Here is a 12,817-nt window from a genome sequence, read left to right as displayed (position 1 = left end):
TAACGGGGAACCGCAACCAAGCCGTATCACTTTCTAACCCTCGTTCCCAGGACCGGCGTGTGCAATAGCTGGTCACGGGGGTTCCTGCGCGACCTGAGCAGCTGCCTGTCCTGTACGTAGCAGCAGCAGCAGCACAATCCCAGCTGCTTTTGGAAAGGCAGCACCAGTTATGAAATCGGACGGCTACGCCGCTTCCTCCCCTGATTTCCAGCGCTGTCCTGTCCGTCTGCCCTCCCTCCAGCCCTGGGGCTGCGGGGAGAAGCTGCTCGCCCCCGTGGAGCTCGGTAACGTCGGAGCGCTCCGTGGCCGGGAGCCCAGAGCAGAACGGGTGGGAATGCAGGCAAAGCTGGCAGCCTTGGCATGTTAGCAGAGATAAATCCTGGAGAAATGAGTCACTGACGCAGGAGGCTTGCTATGCCCTGTTTCGCCCCCGTAGCAGGGGCTGGCACGCTCCCAGTTAATCCAGCGCTGCTTGTGCTCCCCGGCTCGCGTGCAGGGCTGGAGTGCTGCTCCGGGCGAGGAGCCCTGAGCTGAGGGGGTGGCTGTGCTGCATGCCTGCGTACGCGTGCTTTTATGCCTGCAGTTACGAGATTTGCCAACTGAGATTTCTTATTTTGCATCCATTTACAAGGAGGTTACCCCCCACACACACCCCTCTCTTTTGTTAGCCGCCTCGGTTAAGTCTGGCAGCTTTTTCAGCAGGGGCTGGTGCCCAGAGGTAGAATTTGCAAACAAATAACTTTCACCCGACGTGACAGTGCGCAGGAGATTGCACAAAGCCTAGGCGAAGCTCACCGATGTGACGGTGACAATAGGAGTTTTGTCCTCGTTAGTTTTCCCAACGTAAAGGCTTCTAGCTCTGCCCGGCCCTTGCCGCGTGTCGGTGGGAATGGGCTTCGCCGCCGCCGCTGCCTGGGGGGTTTGAGGGGTGCGGACGCCCTTCCCCTCCTCTCGCCGCCCTGCTGCGGGGACACGCGAGCCTTCTTTCTGCGTCCACGCGAGGGGTTTGCCCCTGTTTGCGCAAGCGATTAGCATGAGGGTGAATCCCCGTCTCGTTTGGGGCAGGAGGGAGAAGGGAAGGGACGACGGTTGTCTTGCCTTTTGCTGCTTAGCATAGATCTAAGAGTTACAGCAAGTGTTGCTCTCTTCTGTGGTCGTAGCAACTTCTAAATTAATTTTGCTTACTTTTAATCTGAAGTATTTGCAGTTCCCGCATGAGTTGTCCTCTCCAGCGCTGATCTCAATTACCTTGTTATGATCAGAGCGTGTGCGGTGGCAGGGGAAGAGGAGGAGTAAATCCTACCACCGCTGAGAACGTGCTGCGGGCTGGGATTTACGACGGGAGCGCGGAGGCCGGTCTGCCTGGGCTCTGCGGGGGGGCTGAACGGGCTACGGGGGACACCCCTGTTTACTACAGCTTGTCTCTGGGGCAGTCCGGCCGGCAATACGTCTGCCCGCTTATGACCGCTTACCTGATGGCAAATCGAGTTATTCTACAATTTCGGTCTCCCTTATTTAAGCCGCAGTCTCCCTTATTTCAGCCTCGGGACGCGGAGCTCTCGGGGGACGGAGGAGCCCCTTCTCCATCCCCTCCCGCTCCCGAGCCGCAGCGCGCAAATGCCTTGGGGGCAGCTGCTGAAGGTCCGTGGAGAAAAACCGCCGGGCTCCCCGAGAGCAGAAACTGATGACACGCTTCTCCTGCTGGGGTGCAAGCGGGCTACCATTTTTCCTAATTAGTCATGATGTCTTGCCCATCACAGGAATAAATAGCAAGCTTTCCCTAAGGATGCGAGATGAGAAGCGCTATTTATCGTTGCTCTCAGAGGAAGCTGACAACATGACAGGTGAAATATCAGGAATAATTAAGAAAAATAAGCCCTTATGTACTTTATTGCACCAACAGCAGGGACGTATTGCCAGCGACTCGTGAATCCTCATGTATGCCCCCGTCCTGACATCAGCTGTAAATACTGCATCTTCTGCGCCGCGCTGCCGTGCGCTGCCTCGCGCCCGGGCCCTTGGCGACCGCCGACCACCCCAGCAGGCACCCAGCCGTGCTCGTCGCTCCGGTTTTAGCGGCTTAAATGAACTAAAGGCACCTGCTCGGTGCCTCGGTGCGGGGGTTCGACCTGCAGTCGCAGGTCCCGGCTCTGAGATATGAATACATTGGGTAACAAACGTGTGTTCAGGAAACGCTATTTTCCAGTCAGCGGACTTCTTGTCTAGGAGAGAGGAGGGAAATAAAACCGTAACCTGTGTATGAGCAAAGGACTTGAGGATTTTAGAGTTTGGGAAGGCGGTTGGGAAGTGGATCCCCCCGAGCGGCGTTGTCCGAAGGGGCCACGGCTGGGCTGAGCGCCTGCCTTCTGCCCGGTGCCGCAAGCTCTTGGCGAGGGAGAGCATCCCCGGGCTTTGACCCGGAGTTGCTTGTGCCGTCCCCGCTGGAATTGATGATGGATGACGCGCCGGGGTAGGGGAGCAGCTCCGGTGACCCGCTGTTCCGTTACAGCGTTAGCCGTGCCCTAGGGTGCTGCTGGGTGCGCTCGGGCTAATGCTGGGCTCCGTAGCCTCGCTGGGAAAGAAGTTAAAGCTGCGGCCCGCCCGCGCTGGGGAGATGTGTTTGCTTATGAGGCAGGACAGCTGGGGAGCTCGGGAACTGTATCTGCTCAAACAATGTGAAAATCTGATTACAGCAAGTGTCACTGGGCATCACTTAACTCTTCCTCTGCAACCCCAGCCTCGCCTGACAGGCATAATAGATCTCCTGGATACATCTTGCGCTGAAATAAAATGCCTAGTCAAAAGCGCTTAAAATCCCTCAAGACTCGGGTTTGCTAATCACGTCTCTCGTTCGCTGGCTCCGTGCGCTTTTGGGGCCGGCCGGCTTACATTAAGCCTCATTAAGACCGTGCAGCGGCGTTCCCAGACGCGGTCAGTAAAACGCGTCTTTTTTTAGGCGCTCGGGAGAAAAGCAATTGTACATCGCGGTCCTCGTCTCGCCCCCTCTGCCCGCGTGCTCCGAGCGCTCCTTGGCACTTTCTAGGAGGCCTGTGAAAGGGACCCTTTGTCGGGGGGAGGAGGAAGCCAGCAGCAAACAACTCCTGACCTGGGAAACGCTGCTCTCGGGGCACTTATATTTAGCTCGCTTGCAGCACTGTCCCTCCAATTTATACTCGTGCTTTTGTTCCTTTTAACTACCAGCGCCAAGGGTCTAAAAGAGAAGGGTACCAGCGAGGAACAGGCAGCTTCTCCTTGCGGAGGTGAAGGTATTTTTAACACAATGCCTGAGAAAAAGGAATTTGTTTCCTCCAACCTTCAGTCGAAATCAGTGCTGTGAAGGATCTCTGAAGGAAAGCAAAGCCCAGGCGTTTCCATTGCACGCGGCAGTGGAAGCAAAATCACACACAGGAGCTGAAGAGGGGTGTTGAAAAGCAAAGGTAGAAGTTCATCCTTGCTCAGTGGCCTGCAATGACTCATTCTTGGAGGCGAGGTGCTGCGAGGGAGGCAGGCAAGGCACAGGCATTAATTCAAAATACGCAGGGTGGCCAGGATCCCAGCCCCGCAAAAGGAGAGGACGATGGCCGAGTGGTAGTGAGCCAGGTCCTTGCCAAAATTAAGACGGGTTTTTGTTCTCTTAAATATTTATAGAGTGCTGTAGTGCCTTGTGCTACAGCCGGTGTTCCCTGGGGCTTTGGAATAGGAAAAACCATCCAGAGCAGGCTTTGCATCTTCTGCGAGATGCGGCTTCAGAGCCTGCCCTTGAGGATTTCTCACCTCCCTTCTTTTGACTCGGGGCCCGATCGGTCTCGCCTCTGCGGCGCGTCCCCCGCGCGTGCCTTGGGGCGCTGGGCAGGCAGGGAGGCGCCGGCCAGCCGTGGCCTCCGCTCAGCCGGGAGGCTCCCGGCCACAGGCGAGGAGCAGGGTTTGCAAGGTGCGCGGCACGCTTACGCCGGGTGAAGGGCAGCAGCAAGGATCCGGGAGGAATCGCGTTCCCGATGGAGCGTACCCGGCTCCTGGGATGCTGGCTTTGCCTCCCCGCTCCCGGAGATGGTCTTGCACGAGCAGCTCCCGGAGCATCTCTGTGAGAAGCACCGCTCGCCAGCTCTTCTTCACCGGTACTGTGCCCGGTCCGGGGTATCTTCTCACAGCTTGCCCATCCTGCCACACAAAAGCTTTTTTTTTTTTTTCCCCCCCTTCGCTATCTTTAAAATGTTTGCTTTCTTTATCGGTAGCGGGCTGGTATCAAGCCCGACAAGTCTTGGGTTTAACTGCATGATTCCTCAATTCTCCAAGCAAATAAGCAGAGATAAAACCCAGACCTTTGAAGCCAATTGTAATTTAATACAGCTTAAATTGTAAACGGTGAACAGTTGCAAAGGAAATATGATCAAAGCCATTGATTTTTTTTTTGTAGTGACACAGTGTCTTTTTGAATAATTCCCAATAAGGAGAAAATCTGAGAAAATTGAAACCTGTTTGCAGATATTATAAGCCTAAATGGTCAAATAAATAATTAGCAAGCTACTCATTTAAGCTCTGCATATGAAAAAGCAAGAAGATCCTTACTTTTGAGTAAAAATGCTAGACTAAGCATCTTTTTTGAGTAAAATGGAAAAAAATAAATCACTCTGGGCAGAGCGGAAGATGGATTTCTTCCCCTGGAAGAGCAGGACGCTCACTGTGGAGAACGAGCAGCTTTTTCCAAATTGCATCAATGTAGTACTACTCGTTTTCCATTGCGCGGCCTCCGTTTCTTTCCTGGCCCGTGGATTAATTTTAGGGCACTAATGAGCTGGCCTGACGTAGCATTTGGAGCCTAGAGGAGGACCGAGGCGTCGCTGACAGTAGTTACGCATCCGGTGAGCGTCTGAAGCTGCGAAAAGCTGTTTCTGCTGGCGAGAGCCTGACCTCGGCAGCACCGCTGGTTTCCAGATGTCCTGCTGTTCCCCCCGCCCAAGACCGCTCCGTGCCGCGGGGAAAGGGAGGCGGAGGCGTGAAGTGGGGCTGCCCCGCGCCCGAGCAGCCCCTCGCGCCGCCCGGTTACGCGCGGGGGTTATGGGACCCTCTGGTGCAGGCGGCGCGGGAAGCAAAAGTCAGCACGACGCCAGTGGTAAACCACGCTCGTTGAAATGCTTCTTCCTAATGACAGCATCCTTGGAAGCGAGCGTGTGGCCGTTTCTGCTAAGGAACGTGTTTGTACTTGACTTTGTTTAATAGGGGCCGCCTGTGATGCCATAACAGAGGAAACTTTTGAAGCCCCGTTAGCGTTGTGCTGACTCCCTCTTTACATTTTGAAAGGGCAAAGTACACCAGTGAAGAGGTTTAAAGAAACAGAAGCAATTTTACCGCTTCCCTGGGAGCGCGTGGAGAGGAGGTGTCCTTGCTCGCGCCGAGCTAAGCACGGCGCGTCTTGCACCGTTCCTTCTCTTCCCTGCTCGTGCTGGTAGCGCTGGAAGTGGCCCGCGGCTGCCGGCTTTGCTGCCGTCGGCCAGCTGTACAAACACACCGGCTAGCCCCGCAGAGCAAATCTCAGCCCTGTGCCCTGCCCTGTCCTCTGAAACACGCCTCGCGCTTGCCGTGCTTCCGCCGAAGGAAATCGGTTCTTATTTGCACGGCGAGGTTCTGTTTGTCTGCCTTGGTGCATAATCAAATCTTGGTTTTTATTAAGGACTACGCCATCCCTGGGGTCCTGCCTGGGCTGTTGGAGGGCTTGCAGAGCCTGGCCCCTGCTTCCCTCCCGCCTGCTCTCCATCCACCGCTGTTGCGCCGCGTTACCCGCTCTTCCAGCACAGCAGCTCCTGCTCCGTGCTCTAGAGCACTGATCCTACCTGTTAGGCTTCGCTGGAAGAAAATGGCTTCTGTTTTAATTTCTGTTAGGTCTAGGAGAATGACTTTCGTTTCTAACCTGGAAACTGGGGGCGGAGGGTACGGGATGCCATCGGGCTTGTGTAATTCATGGTACGATGCTCTGTAACGTTGCAGTCGTGGTAGACGCAGGAATTTAGTGCTGCGTGTGAGAATTATATACTGGAGGGCAAGAAAAAGGGAGGTTTCTAGTTTCCCCAGTACAGAAAATACCTGCCTGATTACGGGCCCTGCAAAGGCTTCTAGACTTCCAAAGCCGTGCCCTTCCTGACAGGCGTGTTCAGTGGGATGCTTGCCTACCCCCTGCAGAGACGCCCCGCTCTCAAAATTCAGGTCTGCCTGGATTTTCACACGCAGCCGCGCTGGCTTTCGGATGTCAGGATTTCAGCTGGCTCTCGTGGCTGCTGTTCAAAGTGCAAAAATAGGGTGGCCAAAAAGCCAGGACGCAGCAGATAACGCTGCCAGTCGCATCAGGGCCGTGCTGCCGCTCGGGGCAGGAAGCCACCGGTTATTGTGAATGCCAGGCCCGGGCTCAAAGCGGCTGTCCTCAAAACACAGCCGCGCTCTTCCCCAGCCCTTCAGACAGAAATGAAAAGGCTTTCATGTTCTGCAGGGGTGGAGAGCGCAATTTGTGATGACCTGGCTCCGGCTGGCATTCGAAAGGTCACTTTGAGTACGACGCTATCTGAGCCCATTGATTTGGAAAAAAAAAAAAAAAAGCCCCAGTGCTGTACGGAGGGGGAAAGCGGGGGAGAGGAAGCGAAAATAGCTCTGGCAACAGTCATTGTTTAAAACCAACAAAGAGGCACTGAAAGGCTCCCCGCTCGCCGCCGTCAATAGCCCCGGCAAGGGCGCTGGCTGGCACGGCGGGAGAGGAGCCTCTGCTCGGCTCCCGCTGCTGCCGGCAGACGCGCGGAGGAGCTGGGGTGGCGGGCAGGACGGAGGGGGCACGGCAGCTCCCTCCCGACGCAGACCCCCTCGGGGACCCGCGGCCGTCCCGTGGGCCGGGGTGACGCCGTCCTTTAAACCGAATGGGTCTGTGCATGGTCGGGCAGCACTCGCCTGCGCCCACCCCGTGCCCCGGGTCCTGCCGAGGGCTGCGGTCAGCCCGGCGGCAGCGGCTCGCTCTCCGGGTGCTGCCCGGTCTGTAGGCAAGGGCGGTCGAGGGACCAGGCTGAGCTCCTACAACCTGAAATGCGGTCGGAGGGGCCTCACCCCTAGCCACGGCTGGATCGTTACCTTGAAAGCATCCGAGGCCGGGAAAGAAACGATTTGCCCTAAAGAGCTCAGCCAACTGTCAGCTGGTTTGTGAGCATTAGTGAATAATAAGGAGCAAGAGCAGCATTAGCCCTGCATCCGTGCAGTCATCTGTCATGTAACGAGGGAAGTATTGGCACATTGTCATGTTTCAAACACTGCTGATCGATGTTTTTAAAAAAAATAATAATAAACCCCGGCCCCGCGTGTGCCCAGAGGCACCGCGCCGGCTGTGCGGAGGCAGCTCCTGCCCGCTGAGCGGGGGGCCCGGGGAGGCGGGGACCCCGCTCCCGTCCCCGCGTTCTCGGAGCGCGTGGAACGCGTGCCGCCGCGATTTAAGAAGTCTAGCAGAGGAGCAAACCGCAAGCTCTCGGCAGCTGCGCTGCGGAAGGGCTGCTCTGTCGTCCGCGTGGTGGTAGGGCCCTTCCCGCCCTCCCTGCGGAGCGTAGGGGAGGAGGAGATCTCCTTTTCCCCCTGAGCATCGTGGCTGGTGTTCAAAAGGGGAGGGAGGACAACGTCGCATCAAAGAAATCGCTCCTTATCAGAGGTTACAGTCTTTGCACCGGAAAGAAATGGGACTGAAATGGGGCGAGCTGAGGGGAGGAGGGGTGGATGCTCACGAGAAGGGAACGCTTCAGCGACGGAGACCCGGCCGCAGTGTGTTGTATTGCCTTAATTTCTGGGGGGGGGCTGGACAAATTGGTCCCTAGCTCAGTGCCCTGCCTGTGAAATGGGGCCAGTGGCATCTCGGAGACGCTCCGGGGGTGGCGAGCGCCTGTGACAGTCGCAGGTTGCTCTGCTGCTGCCATCTTGGGAACCGCTGGAGCGCAGTAGGTGGGAGAAGCCTAGCAACTGCCATCTCCCTGATTTGTATCTCCCGTAATTAATTGCCATACGCAGCGGTAGACATTTCGGTGGCTGAGAGGACAAAGGGAACGCTCCAACTTGTAACTAGATGAGTCGGGAGAGGAACAAACCGCATGTTGCCCTGCCCAGCGGCGAGAAGAGGCAGGCTGCTGGGGGGAGGCGCGGGCAGCGTCTCCTGGCCTGGGTACCGGGAGGGAGGATAACCGAAGGGCAGAGGTGGCTCTTCTAGAGGGCTCAGGCCGCCAGGCACGCTGGAAAATGGTATTTTCTTATTGACTCGGTAAGGGAGAGAACAAAAGGATCTCCGCTGTTAAAATAGCGATGGGACCCCCTTTGCTCCGGGCACGAGCCCAGATGGGTCCCGGTCAGCGGGGCGTACCCAGGGAGGCAAAGCTCTGCGCTGGCAGGAGGGGACTCGGCAAAATCACTTAAAGGATTTATTCTTCCAATTTCCCTGAGCTCTTCCAAGCTTTGGATATAAGCAAGGAGAGCAAGTTAAGGCACAGATTATAAAAGTGATGGATCTACAGAAAAAGGAGAGGCTTGAAGGGTTGAAATTTACTGCAAAGCCTGGCCCAGAAATGACCCTCTTCCTCCTCGGGATTTTTTTCGTCTTGTGCAGAAAAATGCAGCTGGTCAGCTTGACAAGTGGAAACCGTAGCTTTGTCATTAATGTGCAATGCTGAAACAATGATGTATGGCTGGCGATAGATCATGTTGGGTTTCCGGAGAGCAGGGAAGACGAAGGCATGAGACTAATTCATGATGCATGAACGCATTGATCTTCCTGGCTCTGAAAATACAATGTAATGAACCCCCGCTAACACATCATTTTTATGCCACTGCACCTCACTAATATCTAATGATTTCACCTTGCTCTGAGATAAAATATAATTGTATGGGAGTTCCAGCTTTGTTCTTTAATACTCGAGTAGAGTTAACGAATTATGTTTTGCTCTGTAGCTGTCGGCAAGTTGAGACAAGCTTACAAAAGCCCCGCAATTATTAGGCTAAGATGCATGTTTAAAACACTGTCTGTGTATATACGCGTGCGTGCGTATTTATGTCTGCCGGGGACATAATGACTCAGCGCAGGGAGCTGGTGCGGGGCGCTGCTGGGAACTGGGGCAGGTGATGACGGACGCTGTCGGGACGCTGAGGAGCAGGCGTCCGCGCTCGGGATTTCTGGATCTCGTCCGTCCCGCCGGAGCTCGGGGAGCGGCGGCAGCTTGGCGATGGAGACTACCTGTAAACGCTGTTGTTCGCAGCATCCCAGCCGGCGATTTGAAAGCACAGCGGTCCTCTTCTTGTTCCTAAAGTCCACAATCCCTTTGAAGATCAACCCGGTTTGCCCTCCCAAAGCCCCGGCCGGGCTGCGTTTCTTCCCCAGCCAGGCAAAGCGTTTTGCTTAAGAAAGTAAGTTTGGGGTCCTTTTGATAACACACTCCTGAGTTCTTTGTACTTCATCCCGATGAGGGTGCACGCGGGGATTTTTCCTGCTTATTATTTGTCCGTAAGCAAACACCGTCTCCCTTCCAAGCCTGCTCGAATGCCCGCAGTTTGTAGTTGTTTCTGACGGGAAACGAGACGGGTGCTTCTCGGTAGGCAGAAGGGAGAGGACAGGCAACCACCGCGAGTCTCGACGGAGTTGCGCGGTTCTGTTTTGCAGGGGCTGGTAAAGCCGGTGCGCGTCTCTGGATCAGCGCTACGGGCGCTTCTGGCCGCTCCAGTCCCGGGCTGTCAAAACCCCGACAGCGGCGCGACAGCCCGGGGCCGGCCGCGGCTCCCTCCGACCGGCACCGTTTGTCTTGGCATCTTATCTGCAGTCACCTGTCTCCTCTTGTTCTGTTTAGTGACGGGAAGCTCTTTTGGGGGCCAGCGAGTGGTAAACTCCTGCTTGTTGCACAGCGTCTGCGGCAGCTGGGGTCCTGGCCCCTGACTGCGGCTTTTAAGTGCTATTGCAGTGCGAAAAATGAGCGGGAGCTAGCAAATGTGAGTTGAAGGTGAAGATGTTTGTGGATTCTTCAAAGGCGAGCCCTACTGTTACAAAAGAAGTCAATGAAAACCTAACTGCTCTTGACAGTGAAAGCTGAAGTAATGTTGTACCTAATTTGAAATTCCCTCTAGGCTAAGTTAGACTTTTCCTTTCATGTGCGATGTTTGTATCCCTTCCGGGAGCCTTTTCCTCTGTACCATGCTTGGTTACATGCGGTGTTGACAGATGATTAAGACGTGAAGCCTCTTAAATCAGAGGAACAGCTAAAGTTTTGCATTGTGTGCTCAGGTGTTTACCCGCAGCGTTTTAATCGTTTCAGCCTGACTTTGAGGTCTGGGACTTGCTGCCTCTTGCAGCTCGAGGTGTCCCTAGCAAAGGAGATGCTGAAGGGAACAGCAAGCCGGGGTTGTACGAGCAAGCTACCGGAGGGGAAGCGGTCCTTTACTGGTAGCAGTATATTGATAGCGGATGATCCTGCTGGATTTGCTGGTGCCCTTAGAAGTTACCTTGCAGGGTTCGCTTTGCGGAGACGAGGAGCAGGAGCTTCGCCCGGACTCTGGTCCCTGCCAAGCAAACCTCGTAAGGGGACGTAGGGGAACTGTGGTTCCTGCTCCGGGAAGTGGTGCCAAAAATTGGATTTTGGATGTTTCCCAAAGCCAAGGTGGAACAGCGTCGCTGTGACGGGCTGCTGCTCTGGAGCCTGGTCACCGCTGCGGCTCTTGGGTCCGCGCTGCGTTCCTGGGAACTCGGGTGGGGCAGCCAACGCCCGCGAGGCACCTCGCTGCGGGGAAGATACGGCTTTTGATGGGACCAAAAGGGCTGCTTTTCCCCCAGCAGCTTGTATAAAACAAACAAATGAACAAAAATCCCCCAATAATTTGCCACGGCGCCTGTCTGGAGCGGGCTGGGCCGGGCTGGCAGCGGGGGGAGCTTCCCCAGCAGACCCTAAACCCGGGACCTGCCGCCGGGCGCGCCCAGCCTGCGTGCCGGGACGGCAGGGCGAACCCAAACCGGGCTCCGCCATGGGACGGAGAGCGTGAGCGTCGCGGGCGGACCGAGCTAAACGCAGCGCCGCATCAGCGCCGGAGCCGTCTCTGCGTGGCAGGGCTGCAGTTTCCCCTGGCGCTTATTTTGATGGCTTACTCCCCCCCTCCCCCTGCGATCTCCATGTCTTGACTTTTGCAGGCACTTTTCTCCTATAAGAATATTAAACATATTTAAAAAACACTTAAATGCTAATGTGAAACCTGAAAAGAGGATGTCAAATGCAAGAGGCGCTCTGAAGACATGATGTCTCTGTAGAAGGGTTTGACCCCGGTAATCTAATTTGCTTTACATTTAAAATGATACTTCATTCTCTTATTATAAGGCTCTGTGTCATTGGCTCATAAAGATTACCATTTCTTGTCTTCCAATTGTAATAAATCCAATTCAAGCACCCTCTTGATTTGAAATTTGTCACAACAACATGCAGAGGGCACAGTTCCCGAGTTTTACGGCGTGGGTGCATTAGAGACTCATCTGCAGGAAAGATGATGCAAGACTATAAAATGATTTGTCCCCCTCCTTTCTCAATTGGATCTGTGTTTAAAACAAAATAAATTAAAAAAAAAAAAAATCTAAATTATAGCTTATTCCTCATTATCCAGTAGTAAAAAGGTTAGACCGGCAGGGGAGCCAGACTGGCTAGATTTTTTGTGCTTCATCCTTACACTAGGGAATAATCTGGTTTCTTTAAAACCATCTGAAAATATTTCATCTTGTTTCAGCAGACTTGGGAGCTTAACCTTTCTGGTTGTAGTTATTGGAGATGATAGGAAACCGATCGGCGTTTTGTGCACGCATCTTATCGGGCACTAAATAATACAGTCATAGCGGCCGACGCGCAGAGCTGCTGCGGACCACCACGCGAGCCTGTTGGCCGGCCAGGGTGTCCGAATGGCCGGGCAGAAAGAAGCTGCTCGGTTAAAATCGGGTTTGCGCGTGCGTTGCAGTAGCATCGAGGCGCTACGGCTGCGGAGGCCGGTGGCTTTGCTGGGCGCCGCGCTAAGCACGGCGTGACTTTTGGGCGGCGGCCGTGGCGCGTGTTTTCCGTGACAGCAGCGTGCTTGGCTTTCTCCGGGAAGGAGAAACCGGTGCGTAGGTGCCTCGCTGACGCCGCTGCCCGAGTCGGGGGAAATCGTACCGGCGTGCGCTTTCGTTCCGCCCGTGTCCGACCCTGCGCCGCTTCGCGGTGGGCTCCAAACGCGAGGACCTGAACCGCTCCTGCGCGTTCAGACCCAGAAGGGCTCCAGGGCGATGGGTGACGGCGATGCGTCAGCCCTCGGTGGCGTGGAAATGCCTCTTTTTTTTTTTTTTTTTTTTTTTTTTGACAGTCTCAGATAAATACATGCGAGAGACTTTGCTCGGAGAGAACTTTTATACTTTTAGTGTCTGTTGTTCCTTAGGGTTTTTTTGTGTTTTTTTTTTTTTAACAAAGGTTTTAGCCGAGCAAAAAATCCCATCTGTATGGCTTTTTATTAAAAGATAAAAAGCCGGAGTTCATAGGAGTTAGCATTAAGTCACAGTCCGCAGCAATCCAAGGTATTCGCTGGCTGGGGACTCTCTCTGTTTATTTCAAATACCCCTTTATCATTTTGTTGAAAGAGCGGTGTTCTGTGTAAAGCTCTGCCAATTGAAAAAAGAATCAGATAATGAAGACTGATGCTGCACTGATGACAGCCCTTCAGATCCTCAATAGGATTTCTCCAAAATCAAAAGACTTTTTTGTTTTATTGTCACACTTGTGGCTTAAAAATAATTAAATTTAATCTTTTAGCTCTCAAAACAAAA

Source organism: Mycteria americana, chromosome 19 (genome assembly GCF_035582795.1).
Source record: "Mycteria americana isolate JAX WOST 10 ecotype Jacksonville Zoo and Gardens chromosome 19, USCA_MyAme_1.0, whole genome shotgun sequence".
Lineage (NCBI taxonomy): Eukaryota > Metazoa > Chordata > Aves > Ciconiiformes > Ciconiidae > Mycteria > Mycteria americana.
The sequence above is the reverse complement of the archived record's forward strand: the minus strand, read 5'-3'. Positions refer to the sequence as shown.